This window comes from Mesoplodon mirus (assembly GCF_964341445.2).
Source record: "Mesoplodon mirus genome assembly, chromosome: 17".
NCBI classification, from domain to species: Eukaryota; Metazoa; Chordata; class Mammalia; order Artiodactyla; family Ziphiidae; genus Mesoplodon; species Mesoplodon mirus.
Genome location: NC_138993.1, coordinates 21,946,183 through 21,969,781, shown reverse-complemented (window position 1 = coordinate 21,969,781; position 23,599 = coordinate 21,946,183). Strand labels below are relative to the sequence as shown.

General features: G+C 36.6%; 1 protein-coding gene across 4 annotated transcripts in view; it reads right to left on the bottom strand.

The window, feature by feature from the left end:
• The window catches only part of TSC22D1 (TSC22 domain family member 1), a 131,580-nt gene that overhangs the window by 101,439 nt on the left and 6,542 nt on the right, over positions 1 to 23,599 (bottom strand). The window lies entirely within an intron of this gene.

The following is a 23,599-nucleotide window of genomic DNA, read 5'->3' as shown; positions in this document are numbered from 1 at the left end:
ATATATCTGATTGAAAATACAGGCAAAGGGGGAGCATTCCATTATGGAACAGAATTACTTGGTAATTTAAGTTCAGAAGCCCACTTCACTTTGAAAATGAAAAACAACTCCCAAGAAATCATATCTTGCTCAGATTAATAATGGTCTAAGTTTACAATTTCTCCTTCAGTAGGAGCTCCAAACCCTTGACTTATTTACCAAACCCCACAGAGTATATAAATTAAAAATGCAACAAACTTAGATTTAAAAAAAAAAAAAAAGTCCTTAGGTTAGGTTATAGGGTAAGTTAAATATGAGAGTTGGCTGAAGAAATAATAGATCCACTTATAAACTTCTCCCAAGTCAGATTACTTTCAGGATATAACTTCTTTGCTTTGCCTGAAGTATGCCAAAACTTGTGGATTCAACATATTCATACTCAAAAAAAAATTAAACAAATTTCCCTAAATAGAAATTATTTTGAATCATTGAGGACAGCTGCATCTCCCTTGCTTCAGAAGTTAATAATCTATGAAGACTGTGGATTAGACAGTGTATCATATCACTTATGTAGAAAAATGTAAAGGCACTTTCAAAATGAGATCATTATTCAAACAAGAAAGGACAGCCTTTGCAAGACTACTACTGATGGAGGCTCACAAGAATGGCATAGTAAGACCTACCCTAATTCTGTTTCAGTATACAGCATTCTTCTATGTCATGTTTCAAGAGGGAAAAAAGAAATTACTCCACTGCAGGGCTTGCATTTCAACCACTAAAGAAGAAATTCCAAACCAAAGCTAATAAAATCAGCAATGCTGAAATGCCACAAAGGAACTCAAACAAGGTGTTAGAAGGTCTATTCATCTACGATTTTAATATTTTCCATTAATACTTAAAAGTTTAAAGATTCTTACTGAAAATCAAGTCACATTCAAATCAGAAACAATCTAAGTATTTTATATATAAATACCACTCTGAGAAATTCTCCTGAAATGTACAAACTAAACTATTTGCGATATTTGTTCTCAATACTAAATTACTAAATGAGCATATACTGTTTATTACTTTTAAGCGTTTCTAATACCAATGAAAGAGGGAAAGCTACACCTGATCATTTTTTTTTTTTTTTTTTTTTCTTTTTGCGGTATGCGGGCCTCTCACTGTTGTGGCCTCTCCCGTTGCGGAGCACAGGCTCCGGACGCGCAGGCCCAGCGGCCATGGCTCACGGGCCCAGCCGCTCCGCGGCATATGGGATCCTCCCAGACCGGGGCACGAACCCGTATCCCCTGCATCGGCAGGCGGACTCTCAACCACTGCGCCACCAGGGAGGCCCCTGATCATTTTTAAGCAATGAAATAGAAGGTAACACATTTCTACAAAGACTATGATTTCTACTCACTTGTGTTATAGAAGACCAATCTGAAGTCAAAATTACTAAATTATAGATTTACGGATTATTTATAAAACAAAACATTCTACTACTCTAAATTGGGAGCAGGACACAGTAATATCTTTTTCTTATTCATCTTTTATCATTCATTCTTACTAGTTGTAAGACACTTCTAAAAAGAATAAGAATTTCCCACAAATCCCTCCAAGTGTCCAGATCAGCCCCAGCTCGCATTAAGAAGAAAATGAAAGAACAACCTTAAGAGAAGCAATGAGTCTTTGCATCTCCAGCCCCTAGACTACACACTGAATTAACTAACTTCAGTAAACATTTTACAAATGAACGAAGTCTACTGGTCAAGAAACAAAAAGTAAGCAGAATTTTGTCAAGTGGCTGGTATCTAAAGTTAAACTTTCTTATCCTAAAGGAAATAAAAACTATCGAAAGTGTATTAGTTCCATGGATTCTCTTTTGGGGGTCATCAGCTTCTAGGATTAACTTCTAAATATGATCAGCAGAAACATCAAAGGTATTACCCTGAGGTGACACAAATTGTAGCTAAATTACAACACCCATTATAGATTTTCTAATGTTCTTTTCCAGACCTAAAATTAGTAAACAAACAAAAAAAAAACCAAACCGGATATTGCCAGAACATCCAATTTCAATTTTTCAATTTTAAAAAGTGAGAGATCTTGTCAAAAAGCAGACAGACAAACAAAGCCCAGCTTGCTTAGAATTAGTTAGCCATGGTACTGTATTGACTCTGGAGGAAAAGGTTCTATCTAAACCAGAACCTTGTATATATTGTCAAACGGGATACACCTTATAAATACTCATAAACATAAGGAAGAAAGCCTGGAACTTTAAGGAATGCACAGCATGGAGAGCAATTACCTAACAGAGAAGAAAGTTGTAATGAAAGTGAAAAACCCTATTAGATTGTTTTAAGAAATCAATATCTAACCAAATTCCAAGATTTACCAATATATTTTCTCTTCAACCTTTTGGAAAAGATACTCTCCTGAAATGTTATTGGGATTCAAGTTACTCCACTAGGTTTAAATGTCAAGTGTTTGTTAAAAGATAGAAAAGAAAAAAATAGCTAATCCAATTGTGTCCTCATGTTCCACGGACTATAAGATGAGGAAGTAAAACAGGTTAAAAAAGAAAATGCACAATACATTTTTAGAGTAGTTAATGCTCTATAGAATAAAAGATAAAAGGCAATCATAAAAATATATATCGATTATAAAAAAAATTCATAATCAAGTTGCCTTTAAAAAGGCAACTTCAGGGTCAAGATGACTAAACACAGAAACATTTAAATTGACCACTGCCTCCTTTGAATGAAAAAGGCTCCATTCTTTGAAACAAAGAAAACCTTAGTGAACTTAACTTTATGTTAAAATTAGTGGAAGTATTTTGAGAAACAGTATTTACATAGTCTTAAAATATCTCCCCAAATATACTTATTATTTACAAAGGGAAAAAGAGTAAATCAACAGTGTAGACACCTGGCAGTCACCTCCTTAATCAAATTATCTTTTATCACCACCAGTAATGGGACAAATCGATATCATGTAACTCCTGATATAATGTACTGATATAACATCACTTCAGTGGAATCTTTTCCAAAAATATATAATTCTCAATCTGACCATGAGAGAACATCAGACACACAAGTTAAGAAATATTCCAACTAGCTAGTACTCTTCAAAATTGTCAAGGTTACAAAAGGCAAAGAGAATGAAGAACTAGCCCAGATTGAAGGAGACTAAAGAGACATGACAATTAAGTACACTGTGAAATTCTACATAGGATCCTGGACCAAAAAAGGGTGATTTAATGAACAATGGTCAAAATGCAAATAAGCTTACAGATTGGTTAGTATTAATGTTAATTCCTGATTTCTGTATTTGTTCTATGAATATTAGGAAAAGCTGGGTAAAAGTATATGGGAACTCTACGTACTATTTTCGCAACGTTTTGTTAAGTCTAAATTTATTTTTAAATAAAGTTAAAAATATATAACAAAAGGTTCTGAATAATGTGACATACCTATGGAATGTTCATTGAGAAGAAATATAAATCTACAATTTTTATTGATAGAAAGTTCACTCCGGATCTTTCTTTAAAAACTAATTCTAGTGGAAATGACAGACAGCATTATGTTCTGTACTAATATCAGAAAAGTAATCAGATGGTGACAGTCTTCCTTATGCTTTTTAATTTCTTTGATAAATAGTTCTCTATACAGAGAACTTTGATTCAGAAGAAAGTATGAGAGATCAAAAAATATCTTCTCTCCTACAAAGAGAAAAACTGAATTATGTTTATGTTAAACTAGCGTGGAAATTAACTTTAGAATAGAGTAAGTGGCTAAAAAACCAGAAGTCTTCAAATTTAAATTACCATGTATGTATACACACTACTACGTGCAAAATAGCTAGCTAGTGGGAACGTGCTGTATAGCCTGGGAGCTCAGCTCGATGCTCTGTGGTGACCTAGATGGGGGGGGATTGGCGGGGGTGGGAGGGGTCGGGGGTCCAACAGGGAGGGGACAGATCTGTACATATAGCTGATTCACACTGCTGTGCAGAAGAAACTAACACACCATTGTAAAGCAACTATACTCCAATAAAAAAATAAATTACCATGTATGAATTTTTATTCCTGCATAATAAAAATGGAAGGAATAAAAATTTCTGCTCATTTTCTTTAAAAACTTCCATAAGAAACAATGTATAGCACCATAAATATCCCTCTAACATTTTTTTGCTAAAAATCATATTATAAAACTCCCAAATAATATACCTTCACTTATAAAATCAGTTACAATATTCATAAACTTTTGTTTTATTTTGTTAACATTTATTGAGAGCTTAGTATATGGCAATATATTACGCATTATATATATATATTGCTTCATTCGATCCTCACAATAACTCAATGACATATACAGTACAATCATCACAATTTTACAGATAAGGAAACTGAGGCACAAAGTAGTAAAGTAACTCGGCTAAGATCACACACCTAGTAGGCTGTCGAGCAGGAAACTGAAAACCAGTTTGTCTCCAAGATCCTCAGTTTTCACTAATTTTATACTTTTCCAAATCATATTATTTTGATTAACAATTATTTTCTTTCAAAATACTTAGTATATGATAAAATGCTAGAATAAATGTTTTAAGTAGAATTCTGAAATTCTCTCCTTCTATTTCATTTAAACATAGATCAGTTGACAGTTATTTGCTTTGCCATTTCTATCAACCCAGGAAAGTTTGACAAGGCAATAAGAGCTAGAAATAAAATACAGCAAAATTCAATATCAGCAACATAAATATCTAGGAACAACAGATGTTTCTACTGAAACTGAAAGACCTGTATCTAAAACTTTTTTGAAAAGGTATTCCAAAATTCCTCTCATCTTTAAAGTATCTACAAAAAAGCAAAATGCAGAATTTTAGTTTCTAGTTTATATGTCACATATCTATTGACCTGCCTAACAAATTATACAGGATACTCTCTTAAATGTATAAAAATCTCAATGAGTTTAATGAGTTCAATTACCTTAATGTACTTTAAAAATTATATAAAATTATATAATTTAAGTCATCATTTCTGTCATGAGCAGCATTAGAATAATGATCTAGCAATAACAAATTGGATTTTATTCTCTACTAATTCAGAGCTCAATTCTGCTACCCAGAGAACAGTCTTTAGTTTGTCACTGAGTGTATAATATTCGGTATGGACGTTGTAGTTGTCCTAAATTTTAATATATTTTAAAAATTATTTACAGATAGCTTTCACTATATCTACTCAAATCCTTCTGTACACAAAGACAAAATCAAAGGAAGGTCATTCCCTTCCTCGTCCCAACCTGAGTCTAATAAAAGTCAATATAAATACACTCATCTCAATGTAAGTATGATATCAGAAGCACTCAACACTTTATACAAGAACAGGATGCTTTCAAATTCTTTATCAATAAAATGGGGTAGGCTTTGAAAAGACAGGACAAATATCTAATTACAAATAACACCTTTAATCTACCCTATTCTAATTTATATAACTTGTCTGGCCATTGAGGCTGCAGTGACCAAAAAAAGTCATAAGGCCAACACAGCCATAAGTCTTAGAGGGAGGGCATCCTGAACCTCAGGGCCCACGCCAGTAAACCATCAGAAATTAAGAAAGCCTGTGTTTGTCAAATACTCATCAGGTAGTTAATATCTACACAGTAATGAAACTACAAACCAGAAAAATAAAAAATGCCTAACCTGATATGCTATACTAAATTTAAATCCTGGAAAAAACCTTTAATCCTGGTATTTTACCAACCATTCACAGCTTTCGCAGCCGATTCTACTTTCCAAACATTTTGTAAATAAGATTTTACAGTCACAATCCAGGTCCTGAAAAGGAAAATACTGCCAAAAAGAAAATGGTGAAAAGGTACGAAGGGAAAAGAATATCACCACCATCAATAATCAACAATTTAAGAAATATGATTTGATATAAAACAGATACATGAAGTTTAGTTAACACTGTATGGGCTATCAACACAACTTTGTAAAGCCATCACAGACCTTGGGTTAAGGCCTTGAAAGTGCCACTACTACCAGAACTCAAGTTTTCAATTTAGCAAGTGAGAAAATGACAAATGTGGACATACCTCCTCGAAGAAATGAAATTCATGCATACTCCTTCGCATGGTTTAATAAGGCACTCCTTTAAATTTTACTCCGAACACCAGATTATAGTATTTCTGAGTAGGAAAAAAGCCTTTTTCCGTTCTTCCTTCAAAACTTGAATCAAATCTCTGATACTGCCGAATGCAGCTAGTATTAATACTTTAAAAGTTCTGACTTCCTGCAGTTTTATGGTGGTGTGTCTTCAAAGACACGCCCAAAAGAGCCAAAAATACCTTAATCTACTAATACACCTTCAGGAACATCTCCAATATCCATTCTTTTCACCCCTTTGATAAATCCTTTTAGTCCCCAGAAGACTTCAATTTTTCTCAGAATTTGACATCCCTTTCGGTACTCCTTTCTTATTCCATTGCTCAAATAAGTGTAACATAGGAAATGGATAAATGGGAGATAAGAATGTTTAATTGGCTCCTTTGTTAGCAACGTCAAGCTTTAACTCTAAAGCATAAGAAAAACAAAGTTAGTAAAATTTCTATATTTTACTAATGAAAGCATAGAACAAATTCTGATTAGCTTCCCTATCTTTGAATGTTTATGGAGTTAACTAGATTTCCCCCAGGAATATACTAAACTCATATGAAGGCCATCCCTAAAATCTGCAAACCATTCACAATGACAGGGCCAATTAAATGAGGCTGCAAATATGTCCGTGCTATACTTCTCAAAATATGTTCTTAAACTTCTGCCAGATGGTATATACTTGGTATATACTTTCACATGACAACAATTATATTTTTATTTCTAATATAAATCAAATACTTACAGAAAATAGGGTGGTATAGCAGAAAAAGAACTGTTCACATAGAATAATAAATGTAGAGATGGGATCCAGTTGAGGCCTGCCATCACTTGGCTATACGACCCAGAATATTTCTCACATATAAAATGAAGCAGATCAATATTTCCCAAAGTGTATTCCAAAAAACACTAGGTCTATAGGACATTAATAGGTGCTATATGTTCAAAGGAGTTGGAGTCAATAAGTAAAACTGTCTCCCTTCTGCAGAATTTCTCAATCTTCAATAAACTAAAATGCAATGTCCATCTCCAAGATGTATATGTCAAAAAGCATTCCCCCAAATTCCTGGGCTCTAGAACTATTTTTTTTTTTTAACTTGAAGAACTAGTATTACCAAAACACTAGTTTTGAAGCTTTTAAATTAGATTTCAAAATCCAGTTCAATGAATCTTTGAAACTTAAAAACCAGGTACTGACTCATTGTCTTATTTAAAATAAACTGATTAACTCCATTCATTCTAAGGAGGTAAGTGTTCAGTCCCATATGGGACCGAGTATGGAACAGATGGTCTTCAGGGCATTATGCCTGTCTAAAACAATCTTTACAATGAAAGAGTTTCAGAATCATTTGATTAGGGAAATGGTTGCATTGTGGAGTATCACCAAACTGCTACATGACACTCCATTCCTTCTACATATTCCCTGCCCCCATTAAGAAAGAGGAAAGTGTGCTTTGTAACAACTTTTATTTCCGTAACTTTCAGAAGTTTGAAGCACTTCTCCAATAGTCAGATATAGTACTAGCCTCCTGGGATTCAGCAAAAGAACTAATCCCTGATGCTTCCATTATATATAATACATTCACTCCTCTCTTATGCATCTGGAATGGTGATACTATATACATTATTCTTAAGAGAACTGAGAAAGTAGTCACTCTTTTCCTGTAGGCATTAATTCTCTTATGGAGCCCAAGGTGAGAAAGGCTACAACCAAAAATGTCACAAAGGTGCAGAATCACTTGTCTCGAAGGCTATAGTAGGGAGACAGTCTCTAAATATGTAGACAAGCTTTTAGTTTTAATTTACAGTGGGTAAGAAAGGAATGGAATCATTCTTATCCGGCACAATAAGAGAAGCCACCGTTTACAAAACTAAGAACTGAGCTAGGTGCATTACTTACTTTATCTCCTTTAATCCTCCCAACAACAGTGTTTAAGGACAGCTATTACTCCCATTTAACAGGTAAGGAAATTGGGCTTACAGGTACATTTACCAAGGTCATACAATGAAGAGGTAGCATAAACAAGATCAGCACCACATCTGATGCCAAGGCTAATGCTCATTAAACTCTACCCCATTATGCTCTATGCTCATTAGTCTACAGCCTAGATTAATCAACTTGTGTGAATAAAACAGCTGTCATGAGCATCACACACAGAATAACTAAGCATAATATAACTTGTGATAATTCGGAAGATATATCAAGATCCTAGGATATTTCTTCAGGGTTCTAGATAAAACTCTTTAAGACCAAAATCATGACTTTTTTTCTTTGCATCCTTGGTACCTTTGCTCAGTGTTAACATACATAACAAGCATTTAATAAATATTTCTTAAATAAATAAACCATCACAATACCAAAAAAGAACAGAAATACTGTAAATGTAAAAAGCCTTCTGGGCTAACAGACAATGGCTTACCTAGTTTAGGTAATTTTTCTAAAATACTTTATATAGCTAGGTTTACAGATGGAGGCAACAAAACTGTTTAATAAATTATGACTTGTCACCAGATCCTCCTCTTTCCCTACCATCCCCTTTAATGGTCTTCTACTACCTTTCTATTTCTCTGTTTTTTTTCTCCCCTATTCATGTTTTGAGCCTCTAACTCAGACCATTGGTATCGATGGCATTTAGGTCACATATTCATAAGCCCAAATATAGCACAACTAGGTTTTTGTTAGGCCAATGTGTCTACTTGTCTTTGCTTTTGCATATTGGATCGATTTCGTAAAAAGCTAACTGAAGCTACTGGTACATCCTCATGGGCTAAGAATCTGAATGTAACTGGAAACACAGCTACACCTTTACATAAAGAAAAAACCCAAAGTGAGTCTGTTAGTTAGCCTATCCATTTCACAATGGTAACCTCACTTTAAAACATTCTCTCTTCAATGTGACCGCCTCATGGATTGGGAAGAGTGGCAGATTTAGGCTGCTGAAAGCATGTCAATAAGTAAAATGTCTAGAAATGCAATCAACTGTACAAGATGTGAAAATTACTGACTTTCAGCAGCTTTTGGCTATTTCATATTACTGGAAAGTAAAATTATGGAACATGTAAGATTTATACTACATTACTATTAAATGATTAATTAAGCTACTATATCCTTTAAGATAAATCTTTACTGTTAACTACAATTCAAAAAAAATTCCAATTGCTTCTTTCTATAGTTCCAATGTTTGTAAATGAATCAGGAAAAATATAATAAAAATTAAGGAAAGCAGCTTTACTATAAAAACTTTGAATTAATACGTAATACAATTGTCTTAGATTTAAAAAAATACACTTCCCCTTCTAGGTTAATGAGCGAAAAGACTAGATAAATCCTGTTTTTCAACTTAATATAAAAACCTTCATGTAAATTAGCATTTCCTTGTTCCAATAATAAGCATGTGATGTGAATATAAGCTGTAACTGTACAAAATTAAAGATGTGAGTCACAATGTGCTATTATGATTGAATAAGATTAAAGTGAGTTTTCTACTTTAAAAAGTACTGTAATGTAATTTGATCACATGAAACAAACAAAAAAAATAACCTAAGTATCAACAGCTTATAACACTTAAAGCTCACTGAGACCAATGGAAGGCTACCAGTCTGATTTATTGAAATGTTCACATCATAAAACTATCTCTATATCAATTTATTATTCAGAAATTGGATGCCACTTAAGCAGATTTTCCAGATTAAAAGTTTATTCTTCAGCAAAAACTTGGAAAATGTAATCATTTTGAATAGAAAATGGATCAAGAAAAAGTAACTAAATTCAGATTGCAAGGACCATCATTAGGAACAGCAAGTCACTGTACCACTATATAATGAGGAGCCAACGAGAAGTGTCTAAGGCCAAATGGCTCCATACTCGCAGGCTAAGGACTGTTTTTTATAGTTGTCCACTGTCACCTCTTGCTGCTTACCAGTGGGCCATGGCAACCTCCAAAATGCTTAAGAATACAGTCATTGCTCGGTATCCACAGGGAAATTGGTTCCAGGACCACCTGTGGATACCAAATCCACAGTAGTATCAATACTATTCGCCTTCCCCATCTGTGGATTCTGCATCCTCAGATTCAACCAACCAGAGAATGGTTGAATCCATGGATGGAGAACCCACGAATACAGAGAGCCGTATCCGTGTACAAGAGTACAAGCTTTGGAATCAAATCACCTAGTAGAATACTAGCTCCATCACTTAGTAGTTACGTGACCAAGCTACCTGACAATATTTTACCCACAGTAATATATCAGCCAGTAATACACTGAAAGAAATCTTAGAATCATCTGTCGTGTAATCCTCAGGTCCCCAATGAATTTATCATCAATTTTATACAAATTTACAAAAAAGAAGAGTTAAAGAGGTTGCTAATCCAAATATTATTTACCTTCAATAAGCATTAAATATACTTGTTCCTAAAAGGATTGGGATGCAGTTTCATGGTTTATTATTATGGGATTCAAGAATGGAGGCAGAAAACTAGTTACGATACCTAGTTTGGACTTACCCTACCTCCTCATTCTGGATCCACCCTTCCTCCCTGGAACCTCAAAATAGGTAAAATTCCTAATAATAAAATATATCCAGTGTACCAACATATAAATCCTGAAGTCATATCAGAGAATAACTGGTAAATAATGTTTGGTAGATCCCCAAAGAGGAGAATAACACAATGAAGATAAAGAACAGCTTAGGAATCGGTCAAATCCCTTATTTCAAGATTCTATGATATTATGGAACATCCACCAAAGACAAGACATGGCACCATGCTTGACTCTGAAAGAGAAGTTAAAACAAACTGTACAGTGGTCAAGCCTTTTAAAACGGGAAGAGAAGGAAAAGACCCAGACATGGGATGGCTCATTAGCACATGATCAGTGGACAGCACTATAGCCAAAACCAGGCATTCACTCAATTCGCCTCACCACGCTACACCCAAAACAATACACTTGAAGAAACAAAAACCAAGCAAAAATGGTAACTACAAAGCAGCATTTTTCCAAAATAAATTGGCTAATATAATAAGTTTCACTGAATACCATCTTTCAAAAGTAATTTTTAGAACATGAGAGTATTTCCCTCAATAGAAAGAGAATCCTTGTCATTGTTGAAAATACCAAAACAAAACTGTCTAAAAGGACACAACCAAGCAAACAAAACTATATTAAGCATAAACAAAAACTTCCTTATGAAAGAAAGTAAGTGGTTTGGGTTATCCATTTCTAAAAAAAGAGATTAAAAACATCTGAAATGAGAAATCAGCTTTCCTTGATACAATTATTTGATTTACTGTGTTGAAAAAGGTAATAAAAATATTTCAAAGGAAAAACTCAGGGGGAATAATATTATAGCAAAATAATAAGTAGGTATCTATACAATACCTCATACAGAACAGGTAACTGTATGTCACTTATTCATCAGTAATTTCACTAAAACTACAAATCATTAATAATAATTATTTCAATCTTAGCATCTATTAGGGGCTTTTAATTTTACTACTGAAAATATTCTAATTTCTATCTGTAAAGGTCTAACACTTATTTATAACACATTATGAATTTCTTATAGAATAATCTTACCAGCCTGAAAGCTAGGAAAACATGAAACACTTGCCCTTACTTTAGAATAGGAAAAAAGCAACATGGAGCAGTACATTAATTTGTCGATGGTTAAATGATACAATGGAGGCAGACAACTAAAAATACTGTCTCTTTATACTTATCCATAGTTCAGTAGTTAACACCATTGGGAATGCATTCGTATTCATGCTTCCTTAAAATAATATACAAAACGTAATCTAACTTTCAACTGGTGAACATTCAATACCATATCAAATTTCTTTGGGGTTTTCTTAAAATTTCTAACTCCTACCTTGCTGTCAGGCTATAAACTGCTACTTTCCCAATGTCACCTTACATGCCTCAGAATCCCCTTTTTTTTCCCTTCCCCTCCCCTCATCTGCTTTAAAATGATAAAGCTAGTAAAACATAAGACTTGAAAAAAAAGTCTAAAAAGGACCAGAAATGCTATGCAAAAACAGTAAGGGGGGGAAAAAATAGCTTTACTTTGTGATGGCAATTTCAAGCAGTTTGGGAAGCCAGAGCTGTGTCTAAAGGATTAGGTTATCCACTCTGGATAAGTGGAGTGTTACCATGTGTGGACTGGGTCCTTACCTTCTTAGCTTTCTTAATGAGGCCAAGGTCACTGGTTCAAACCATTACCTCAGATTACAACCACAAAGAAAATGTGCCTCCATTTCCACCAGTGACAGAAAAGGAATTACTGAACTTCTCATACCCCATTAAGGAAGGAAGCAACTAGACATCCAAAGTAAGGTCCTAAAACACAGCACTGATCAGGCCACTATACAAAAACAAGAAGCGTTCTCCATTCCAAGTCCAATTAAGTCCAAACTTCACAATCCTGCCTTATTATTTTTTTTTTTTTTTTTTTTTCGGTACGCGGGCCTCTCACTGTTGTGGCCTCTCTCGTTGCGGAGCACAGGCTCCAGACCGCAGGCTCAGTGGCCATGGCTCATGGGCCCAGCCGCTCCGCGGCATGTGGGATCCTCCCGGACGGGGGCACGAGCCCGTGTCCCCTGCATCGGCAGGCGGACTCTCAACCACTGCGCCACCAGGGAAGCCCCACAATCCTGCCTTTAATTAAGGCTTTTCAAAGTTAGCCTTGTCTTCTACATTCCTGTATACAGACACTATCTCTTACCAACTTAGACTATGTCCCGTGTTCTCTTCTATAAATACTCCCCGTACCTTGAACATTTTTGGTATGTTTTCTCCACTAAAGTGACTTACTAATCCCCATGGCTATCAAACTTCTCTCAAATGTCACCTCCTCAAAAGCATGTGATCTTTACCTTCTGTCTCCCAATACCGCTTTATTAGATCTCTTATGACACACCATATTCTACCTTGCCATACTTTTCCCATTTATTGGCTTTCTATCCCAAGTCATTCCCTAAAATGTTTCAAGCAGCTTACAAAGATAGATATAAATACTCTTAAGATACAATAAATTATAAATGAGTGAGAAAACTTGACACAGAGGACCAGGAATACAAGAGTAATATAAACTGAATCTGTTACCTGTTATCTTTCCTTTCATGTATATGTATACGTATATATACACATACACTTATTCTTAAGTTCAACGTAGGCTCTCCTTAAGGATATAAAGAGTGCTATGCATGTACACAGTCAGTAAATTACATCCTTTCAAATACCCAGGAGATTCTGTAATCTAAGGACATTTTCAAAACATCTCTTTAAAAAATTACATTCCTTTGTATGTGTACCCACACATACATGTATATATTCTTGAATTTTTTAAATGGCAAGCAAAGTGAAACAATGCACTGACATATAAAGGAGTAAGTTTTGTGGCACTTTAAATGTCAGTAAAATAATCAAATTACTCACATTTATTGTCAATGACAGCATTAATGCTTTTCTCATTTAAATAAATCTATACCATTTCCATTTTGGTAGAGACCTAGGAGTGCTCAGGAGATAGGAAGAAATAATTCCACCTCTTTCCAATGCCTGGAAGAGACTGGCAATGGAACCTGGTTAGTATGAACAGAAAGCAGCTACGATCACTAAAGTAAAGAACCAATCCTAAACACTTAGTTCACCTTCACTTGGATTTCTTTTCACTACTAAATATTTTTGGGACACATCTGCTTTGGATTATAGACACAGATAAACCCTATGAAAAGATTAAATTGCCAAAATCCTACCTGAAGGTTATAACCACTTATCCTCAGACCTTTAAAACTGCAGCTATAAATAATAGCTTTCCTGGGAAATTAGGTTATTTTTTTTCTTTTTCAACACAAGAGAAACAAAACATTGCTTCAAGGGAGGAGAAGGTAGGAAGGTGAATACAGTGTTTTTATAAACTGAGAAATTTTGCTAACCAAAGCGTCCTTGTACTCAATCATTTTACAATGGAAATCACTCTCCCCCTAATTTCTTTCTTTCATTCGTTAACAAATAACAGAAAAACATAATTTCCTAAGTTCTCCTCCCTGTTCCAAGCGTACCCCCACTCCAATCCAGATTACGTACCCCCACTCCAATCCAGATTACGGATTCCTTTGATACTAACTTTCCCTGAACATCAATCAGTTAGTTAGCAAGTGTTGAGGGCAAAATCACTCCCCAATTTAATCTTCAGTCACTTCCTATCACCTCCTTAAGACAGACTTACTCCATTAAGCCCAACTGTTGCCTTACTTATGCCCAGACTGTTCTTTATTTCCTCCCATTTTTATTAACCCTCTCCTTCCTCAAACTTTCTCCTTCAACACAAGACTTCTGAAAAGTCAGTTCAAACAACACTGCTTTCCTAACCTTCCAAAGGTCAATTCTATCCCATCTGTGAACTGTGAATGCAATTTCCTGTGTCATTTTGGAGGCTAGCGTTCCAGTTACAGTCTAAGAAACATTTTGTAGCGCGATGTAAGGAATTCACGTAGCCTCTCTGAATTTGTTCCTCTACCTATAAGCCAAAAGTGGAATGGAATCAAGATTTCCAGCTCAAAATTTCTGATTCTTTGATTTCATATTTCATGTTGTTTAAAAGTGTTATTTAGGGCTTCCCTGGTGGCGCAGTGGTTGAGAGTCCAGCTGCCGATGCAGGGGACACGGGTTCGTGCCCCGGTCCAGGAAGATCCCATATGCCGGGGAGCGGCTGGGCCCGTGAGCCATGGCCGCTGAGCCTGTGCGTCCGGAGCCTGTGCTCCGCAACGGGAGAGGCCACAACAGTGAGAGGCCCGCGTACCGCAAAAAAAAAAAAAAAAAAAAAAAAAAAAAGTGTTATTTAGCTCCTATAATTTCCCCGTGTATATGTAGCATTCACTGCTTGAGAACAAGAACCATGTCAGATTACATCTGTGCCCACACCATTACTAGATATAATGATTTACGCCTAGTACCTACTCAATAAATATACCCATTTGATAGGCCAGTGAGGGGGAGACAGAGAACTTAATGTAACAGGTACAGTAACATATCTGAGAAGAACTGAACCTTACTCCTATCAAAACCGCTATGCAATAACGGTAACAGGATGGCAAAGTATTTGGCAATAATTATATCCCTTTCCCTGATGACTGTGGGGTATGTCTTTGCCACACGTCTGCACTCACTCATTCAACAAATATTTCAGAACATACTATGAATCAGGTTATACTGCACAGAGTGGAAATACAGAGGTAAAAACAGATGGGTAACATGCTTCCTCTCAAGGAGCTTACATTCTGGAGTACAAGAACAAGAGGAGCATCCCCACCCAAACTTCCAGGATCAAAACAAGAGCATCTGAGGATATAACGAGTTAAATATCTGCAGCTCCCAGTGCCTTCCAATGTAGGAAGCAACAGTCAGAACGCCTTGGTTTTGGGCATATCCTACAGAGACAGCAGAGCATAGCAGTCATTAAGGGCACAAAATCTAGACCCAGACTGACCGGATTTAAATCCCAGCTCCCACTTACTAGCTCTGTGACCTTGAATAAATGACTTAATCATTCTATCCCTCAACTTCTATACCTGCAAAATGCAGGTAATAATGGTACTTACACCTCATAAGGTTGTTCTGAGAATTAAACAAGGTGATATATGTAAAGTGCTTAGAACAAGCATATAACGAGTACCATAATTTTCAACTACTCCTACTACTATTATTACTAAATTGCTGTAGTCTGTCCATGAAAAGCTAAAAACAGCATACGACACATGGGAGGAACTCAATATTTAATTACTGACGGAATAAACGAACCCAAGACTCAGTTTCTTCCTCTGTGAAAATGGAAGAAAAGCATCCTATCCATTTTAGGACATGGGCTTCCCTGGTGGCTCAGTGGTTAAGAATCCGCCTGCCAATGCAGGGGACACGGGTTCAAGCTCTGGTCCGGGAAGATCCCACATGCCGTGGAGCAACTAAGCCCGTGCGCCACAACTACTGAGACTGTGCTCTAGAGCCCGCGAGCCACAACTACTGAAGCCCGCACGCCTAGAGCCCGTGCTCCACAGCAAGAGAAGCCACCGCAATGGAAAGCCCATGCACCACAATGAAGAGGAGCCCCCGCTCGCTGCAACTAGAGAAAGCCTGCAAGCAACAACGAAGACCGAACACAGCCAAAAATAAATTTAAAAAAAAAAAGTACTGAAAAAAAAAAAATTTAGGACTGCTATGACTCAAGAGTACATAATCTATTTCAGAGTTTTGTTTAATGCCCCCCAATCACACAAGAGGCAGGTTTTATTACTATCACCACTAGAAACTTATCACAGCCATGTGTTAGCAAAAAATTAATGCTAGATAGTATTTCAATTGTATGTTTATATGTTCCTAACTAGTCAGTATGCTGTTTGTTACCATGTAAATATACACTAACCCTAATAACCAAAGAAATTAGATAACTAGGTGAGCTGGGAGAGAATGAAATCTTACCAACAATGAGTAATTTTATAATCAATCCATCCATCTACAATTCACTCAAAAAAGGAATACTCAGGCATGTACACAGAGTATCAAGAGTTCCTCAACTTAAGTAGTGACCTGATATTACAAAAATAATCTGGGATGCCTGGAAAAATAAGATGCTATCTCATCTGTCTTATCCCCATGAAGCTCAAGAGTACCCTTTACCCTATGGCTCAGTGAATAAGAAAAGGCAATAGCATTCACCACGACCTAAAGTTAATTCTTTAATAAGATCGAGCCACAGTAAATCTTCTCCACAGTCAACACAAATATGGTTTTAAGCCAAACAAGGTTTAACACTGGTATGTCCACAAAAAGAATATGAAAACATTTAAAGACTCTCAGAACTAGCCTCTGATGATCACTCCACTACAACATCAGATTCTATATTTTCCCTTCTGTTTTTAATTACCCCAACCTTAAAAGTAAAGGCCTCATATCTTAATACTTTTTACTCCCATTTAATACCCATGTAGAATCAATTAAAATTATTGCTAATTCTAATCACTGCCAAATCTTTTCCGTGGTTCTTTTCCCTTAATAGAATCCATAACTTACTAGTTTAGTAACAATTCCTTGTTGTCACTACAACGACCATAAGTAAAACAGATCAGTTAGGAATTCTAAACAAGTAATTAACTCAATGCTTACTAAACTGTCTAACAAAGAAAACTCCTTTCATACAAGCAAGTGGCATTTCACCAGTTAAATGCTTATATTTTAAACAGCTGAAACTGCAAAGAACTTCCAAGGTAATACTTAGATATTTGAGAATCATTTATGCTAAATAGCTGAACCAGTCAAAAGGAGATGAGAATACTGACATTCTAATTTAGAAATAAGTGGAGTTTTTTGTTTGTTTTATTCAAGTTGGAGAACTTTTACTGTCATAAACATATGTAAATACAAAGTAAACATACAATGCTTGTTAAAAGCAGCAACTAAGCATTGTTTTGCTCATAAATACAGCAAAAAAGTAATCAATTCTCAATCACCTCTATTAAAGGAGAAAATAGTGATAACACATGATCTATAAAGAACTTATCTAACTTTCAAATATATCATAATAGTGTTTTTAAGAAGAAGCTGAACTTATGCCAATATTAAAAACTTTTTTCTTCAGTTATCCATTAAGCAGACTTTTATTGAGTACCTACTACTGTAAGGCACTGAAATAAACTTTGGATAGACAGTAGCGAACCAAACATCTCTGTTCATGAAGCTTAAAATCATCAAACAGATAATCCCCCAAAACAAAAACTAATTATGCAATACAAACTGTACCAGCATTATAAAAGAACAAGGTGATCTCAAACAGTATTAACAAAGAACCTAAGTTGAGATTGGTATGTCACAGAAGGCCTCTCAAAGTGACAGCGAGGCTTAAGGAGGAATGGAGGGAAGGTGACACGGCGCATGCCAAAGCCTGGAGGAGAGAGCAAGAAAGGATGGCAACCCGAGGAATCCAAAGGAGGCAGCTGGGGGACACAGAAAGTGAGGGGGAAAGTGACACATGAGGCCAGAAGTGAGCAAAAGTGAAATGTAATTACCTTAAAAGAAATGGGAAGGCTTCAGGGGTTTGGGGGCAAGTGAGAGACCTGAACAGCCTTCCGTTTGAAGAACATCACTCTGACTACAAGACATAAAATCAGAGAAAGGCAAGAGTGTATGCAGGAAGTTGGTGAGGAAGCTACTGCAGGGCTTTAAGAGCTGACTATGTTACCTTAGACTAGAGTGGTGGCAACACAGATGGGGAAAGAAAAGATAAATTCAAGATATATTTAGAATGTAATGGTCAGAATGCAGAGGGTGGGGGAAACGAAGCTATCAAGAACGACTCAGGTTTCTAAAGTTAAGAACTAGAGTAAGAAATATGTATTAAAATGAGCATGACTAAAAGAGAAATTTGAGAGGGTAAGTAATGAAGAGGTTAAGTTTATGATCTGTTGAGACTGAGAGGCTGTGAGAATATAAGCAGAGATAACAGGAAGGCAGAGGACCGGAGCAGTCTAGAGCTAAGAAGAGAAGTGTGGGCTATGATACGCATTCAGGAGTTGAGAGCATACAGACCATGGAACAGCAGATTACCTAGGGAAACGGGAAAAGGGAAAAGGCAGTAGGTGGGAAGAGGACTCAAATCCAAACAAACTCCAATGTTGAGAGTCTGACAGAGGAGCTGAACTGAAGGAGAATGAAAAGGAGTGGCCAGAAAGGTGGGAAGAAACTAAGCAGGATATCACTGAAAGCAAAAGAGGGTGGGTGTTTCAAGGACGGAAAACAAAGATCAACTAGACCTATTGAGACTGAAAGGTCAAGGAAGATTTTCAGGTCAAGCTGACTAGTAAGGAAGAAGTGAAGGGTTGGGGAGAGTGGGACATTTGAATATATGTGAGACTAGGAAAAAAAGTCAACCTGGAATCCAAAACATTATAGGTCATTCTTTTCAAATAACATAAACATCCTTTATCATTTTTTTCCCTCATGTAATTTCTTTTAATAAGCCATTAAAGCATATTCTTACCATGACATATTAAAACCTAACGACACGGTGACACAGCAAAAACCAACCAGGGTTCTGATGTTGTCACACCAGAACAGGGCATGCTCTGCAGTTTCATATTTTTAAATTGAACTTTCTAAATAAGAAATAAAATCTACATGTTTTGCAATTCTGAAGTCAGTATTACAAAGACAGAATTTAAATTATTAGAAAATTAAAATGGTTTTCCTGAAAAGATAATTTTCATACAACTTCCCCCAAAAATGTTAAAATTAATTCATTTAACATGTCTGTCTACTGTATTCCAGGTACACCACTCTTACAACTTTACCCACTTTTTTCTCACCAAGGGCTCATACGAAAATGTTGGTATGTTCTATGACAATTCCATTATTCGTACTAATACACAAGTCAATAAAGCCTGCCCTTTTTCGGGTTTTCAGCCGCTCTATTATTACTTATGGGCATCACCCTTACCTCTTTGTTGGCTTTATGAGTAGTAGAAACAGCACCAGATTTTGAATTGGAAAAATGGCTTTTAATCCTACTGTTTACTGTTATGTATATAACTTTACTGTTATGTATATAACCTGACACAGCTTACTTGTTGGCTTCTCTAATAAACTAAATAAGCTTCAGTCTATTCACCAGTAAATTAGAAAAAAACTTAATTCACAAGGTTGTTGAGTGGTTAAATGTGACAATAAATATTAACTGAATCTAATCCTAACATTCTTAATCACTTCTGTCAATTGAACTACCAAGTTATAGGCCATTATTATTTCTGCTGAATATAAGCCAAGCAATTCCACTCAAAATTTACGTACTAGTTATAGATCAAATCTCGGAGCATGAATTGTTAAAATTAGTATCATTCTTTACATTTAACAGTGCAATATTCTACAACTGAAATAGATGTGTAACGTTAAATGCACATCTATTTTACACTCCTTTCCTAAAAACCCCACTAAAATGACAGAAAAGGAATTTTTTAAGATACAAAGCCATAAACCCACAAAAACTGAGAGAACGGGTAGAAAAGACAATAGCAACAAAAATTTGGAAGCTGGAAAGCAGATGGTTGAGTGACAAATGACTTATTTAGCAAACACTAGGAAATCAAATCTTTAGCAAACAGTGGGGAAAGCCAAGAACAAACCCGATTTAAACTGTAAAATCCCCAAAAGACTCAGGAATTGGCAGTACCACATACATCTGAAGTGGGATGTGGGAGAGAGAGAGTGCTAAAATAAGGAAGATTGTTTAAAAGTCTGTGTAAGAAGCAACCAGCCCCACAAATCCCAACTGCCCCTCCCCAGTCCCAACAAAAACTGAAAATATATTGTCTGGTGAATATAAAACACAAGATCCCAGGACTGAGGAAATGAGGTACAACAGTATGCAGGAGAACATACTGAAAACAAGCTGACTGAGTGAAGAGACACATACAGGGATGCTCGGCCAGGTGACCATAAAGCAAAGCTAACGAGACTCTCAGAATTTTGAATCAGCATTTTACTCCCCTACTCTCACACACAACCACCATCTAAGGAAAGGCTATAGCACAAAAGATAAAGACCGAACAAATAAAAACTAAGAAAGCTAAAACTGGAGGACACAGATCACACAGGGATCAGACAGCTAAGAGAAAGTACTATTGTTACTAGAACAGGACAGATATTATTTAAAAGGACCAAAGACAAAAGCTCTTGGAAATCAAATACATGATAATAGATGGAAACTCAATAGAAGTAAAGCAAAAAGAAAAAGAGATGGCAAATAGGAAAGAAAATATGAGAAAATTAGAAGACTGGTCAAGAAGGTCCATTATCCCAATAAAAGGAGTTTGAGAAAGAAAAAAGAAATGGGAAAGAAATAATCAACAACCTCATTCAAGAAAAAGTCCCAGAATCAAAAGATGTTTCCAGACTGAAAGGGGACACCAGTACTCAGCACCCTGAATGAAACGAAACCCACCTAAGAACCCATCATCGTAAAATTTCAGAACACTAAAAACAGATACAATTTTAAAAGCTTTCAGAGATTTAAAGAAAGAGAGAAGGGATGGAAAGAGAGATTAAACAAGAGTATAGGGGAAAAAAAGAAAAAACAAAACACATACACACAGGTCACATGTAATACATATAAGGAATCTGAATGGCTTCAAACTTCTCAAAAGCAACGTGGAAGCTAGAAAGTCATGGAGCAAAACTATAAAATAAGGGCTTCCCTGGTGGCGCAGTGGTTGAGAGTCCGCCTGCCAATGCAGGGAACGCGGGTTCGTGCCCCGGTCCGGGAAGATCCCACATGCCGCGGAGCGGCTGGGACCGTGAGCCATGGCCGCTGAGCCTGCGCGTCCGGAGTCTGTGCTCCGCAACGGGAGAGGCCACAACAGTAAGAGGCCCGCGTACCGAAAAAAAAAAAAAATTATAAAATAATACAATTTCCAATCCAGTATTCTTTACCTAACCGAAGAATCAAACAAGTAACAGGGTAAGCTAAAGCCATTTTAAAACATCAAGTGAGCCAAGAATGAATAATGACATGAGTCACTGGAAAATGGAGATCCAAGCACAGAAGACAGTGAAAGGAATCCCACAAATATTAATAGTTGCATACCAAGTCTAAAAGGCAATCGGTCCAGAATGAAGCTCAGAGAAATATGAGAGAGACTTCCTCAGGAAGATAAAATTGATAACAGTACCTGATATGGCTGAACATCTCAAGGAACATTTGATGAAATGATGAATCAGTGATTACTACAGAGAAAATTAAGAGGGGGCAGGGTGGGTGGAGACAATGAATTCCAGACAAATCACCCTATGGTAAAGCTAACAGCAAGTCACATTGAGAACTTCTTATCAGCTCTTTAGTCTCCTACACTTAAGTACAAGCAGAGGACCAAGACTTGCCAGACATCTGAAGAAAGGCTCTATCATAAAAGGTTAAGCCCAAAACATTCAAAAATGGGAGAAAGGCAACTTGGAGGAAACAGATGATGACAGATGAAAACTTGGGTTGGAGGAACCCACTAACATTTCTAAATGCTAAATACTATACAGAAATATACATATAAGTGTACCACACATACTAGATGGCTGGGGTGGGAGGAGGGAGGCAAGTGCAGGACATTAGACAGGATAGGAAAAGTAATCATATTTTACAAGAACACTGAATAATCAATAGTGATGCAATCATAACTATTAAGAGGAGGGGGGACCAGGAGGAAGGAGGACCAGCTGAGTAGGTCACGACAAAGTTAATCTTCATTTTCTACCCAGGAAGTTAATAAAGCCAAAAACGAAAGCAAGGATGGACTTCCCTGGTGGCACAGTGGCTAAGAATCCACCTGCCAATGCAGGGGACACGGGTTTGACCCCTGGTCCGGAAAGATCCCACATGCCGCGGAGCAACTAAGCCCGTGAGCCACAACTACTGAAGCCCGCACGCCTAGAGCCCGTGCTCCGCAACAAGAGAAGCCACAGCGATGAGAAGCCCGAGCACCACGACTAAGGAAAGCCCACACACAGCAACAAAGACCCCATGCAGCCAAATATAAAGAAGGAAATGTATTTTTTTAAAAAAAAAGTAAGGGCTTCCCTGGTGGTGCAGTGGTTGAGAGTCCGCCTGCCGATGCAGGGGACACGGGTTCATGCCCCGGTCCGGGAAGATCCCACATGCCCCGGAGTGGCTGGGCCCGTGAGCCATGGCCGCTGAGCCTGCGCGTCCGGAGCCTGTGCTCCGCAACGGGAGAGGCCACAACAGTGAGAGGCCCGCGTACCGCAAAAAAAAAAAAAAAAAAAAAAAAGTAAGGAGTATTTTATTTAACACACACATATATAGGGCATATGAGTTAGAAACAGTTCCAAGGGCTTTGCAAATGCATTGAATTCTTATAACAACCCTATGAGGTAGGTACTATTTTCCCCACTTTTTAAAATGAGCAAACTGAGGCACAGAGAGGTTAAGCAGCTAGTAAACAACAGAGGGTGGATCAGACCTAAGCAGTCTAATTCCAGGGTCCATGGCTCCTAACCCCCTGGCTATGCTGCACGTCTAGTAGCAATATAAGCAGTTAGAGACTAGGAGGTAAATAGCACAGTCATCATCTAAAAAGGGTGACAGTGATGGCTTCTGGGAAATGAAGCAGGCAGGAAGCTTTTGTCTGTTTTGATAACCATGTAACCTGTTTGGCTCTTTAAACTGTGCAGGTACAACCTAAATAAAAATTAAAACTTATAATTTAGTATTTTACAGTTAAAGTATTTTATCTGATGCTACCATCCTAAGAAGTAGGCAAAATGAGTATTATTCCTACTTGATAAGAAAACTCATTCCTCTTTAGTAAATGAGGGCCAACTCTAAAACAGGCACTGTATTTAAAAAATAGGTATCAATTCACCTCAAGATATGAAAAGGCAAAAGAGGTAGAAAAAGCAAGTGTCTTCATTCATTTCTTTTCACTTTGTTGCATTTAAT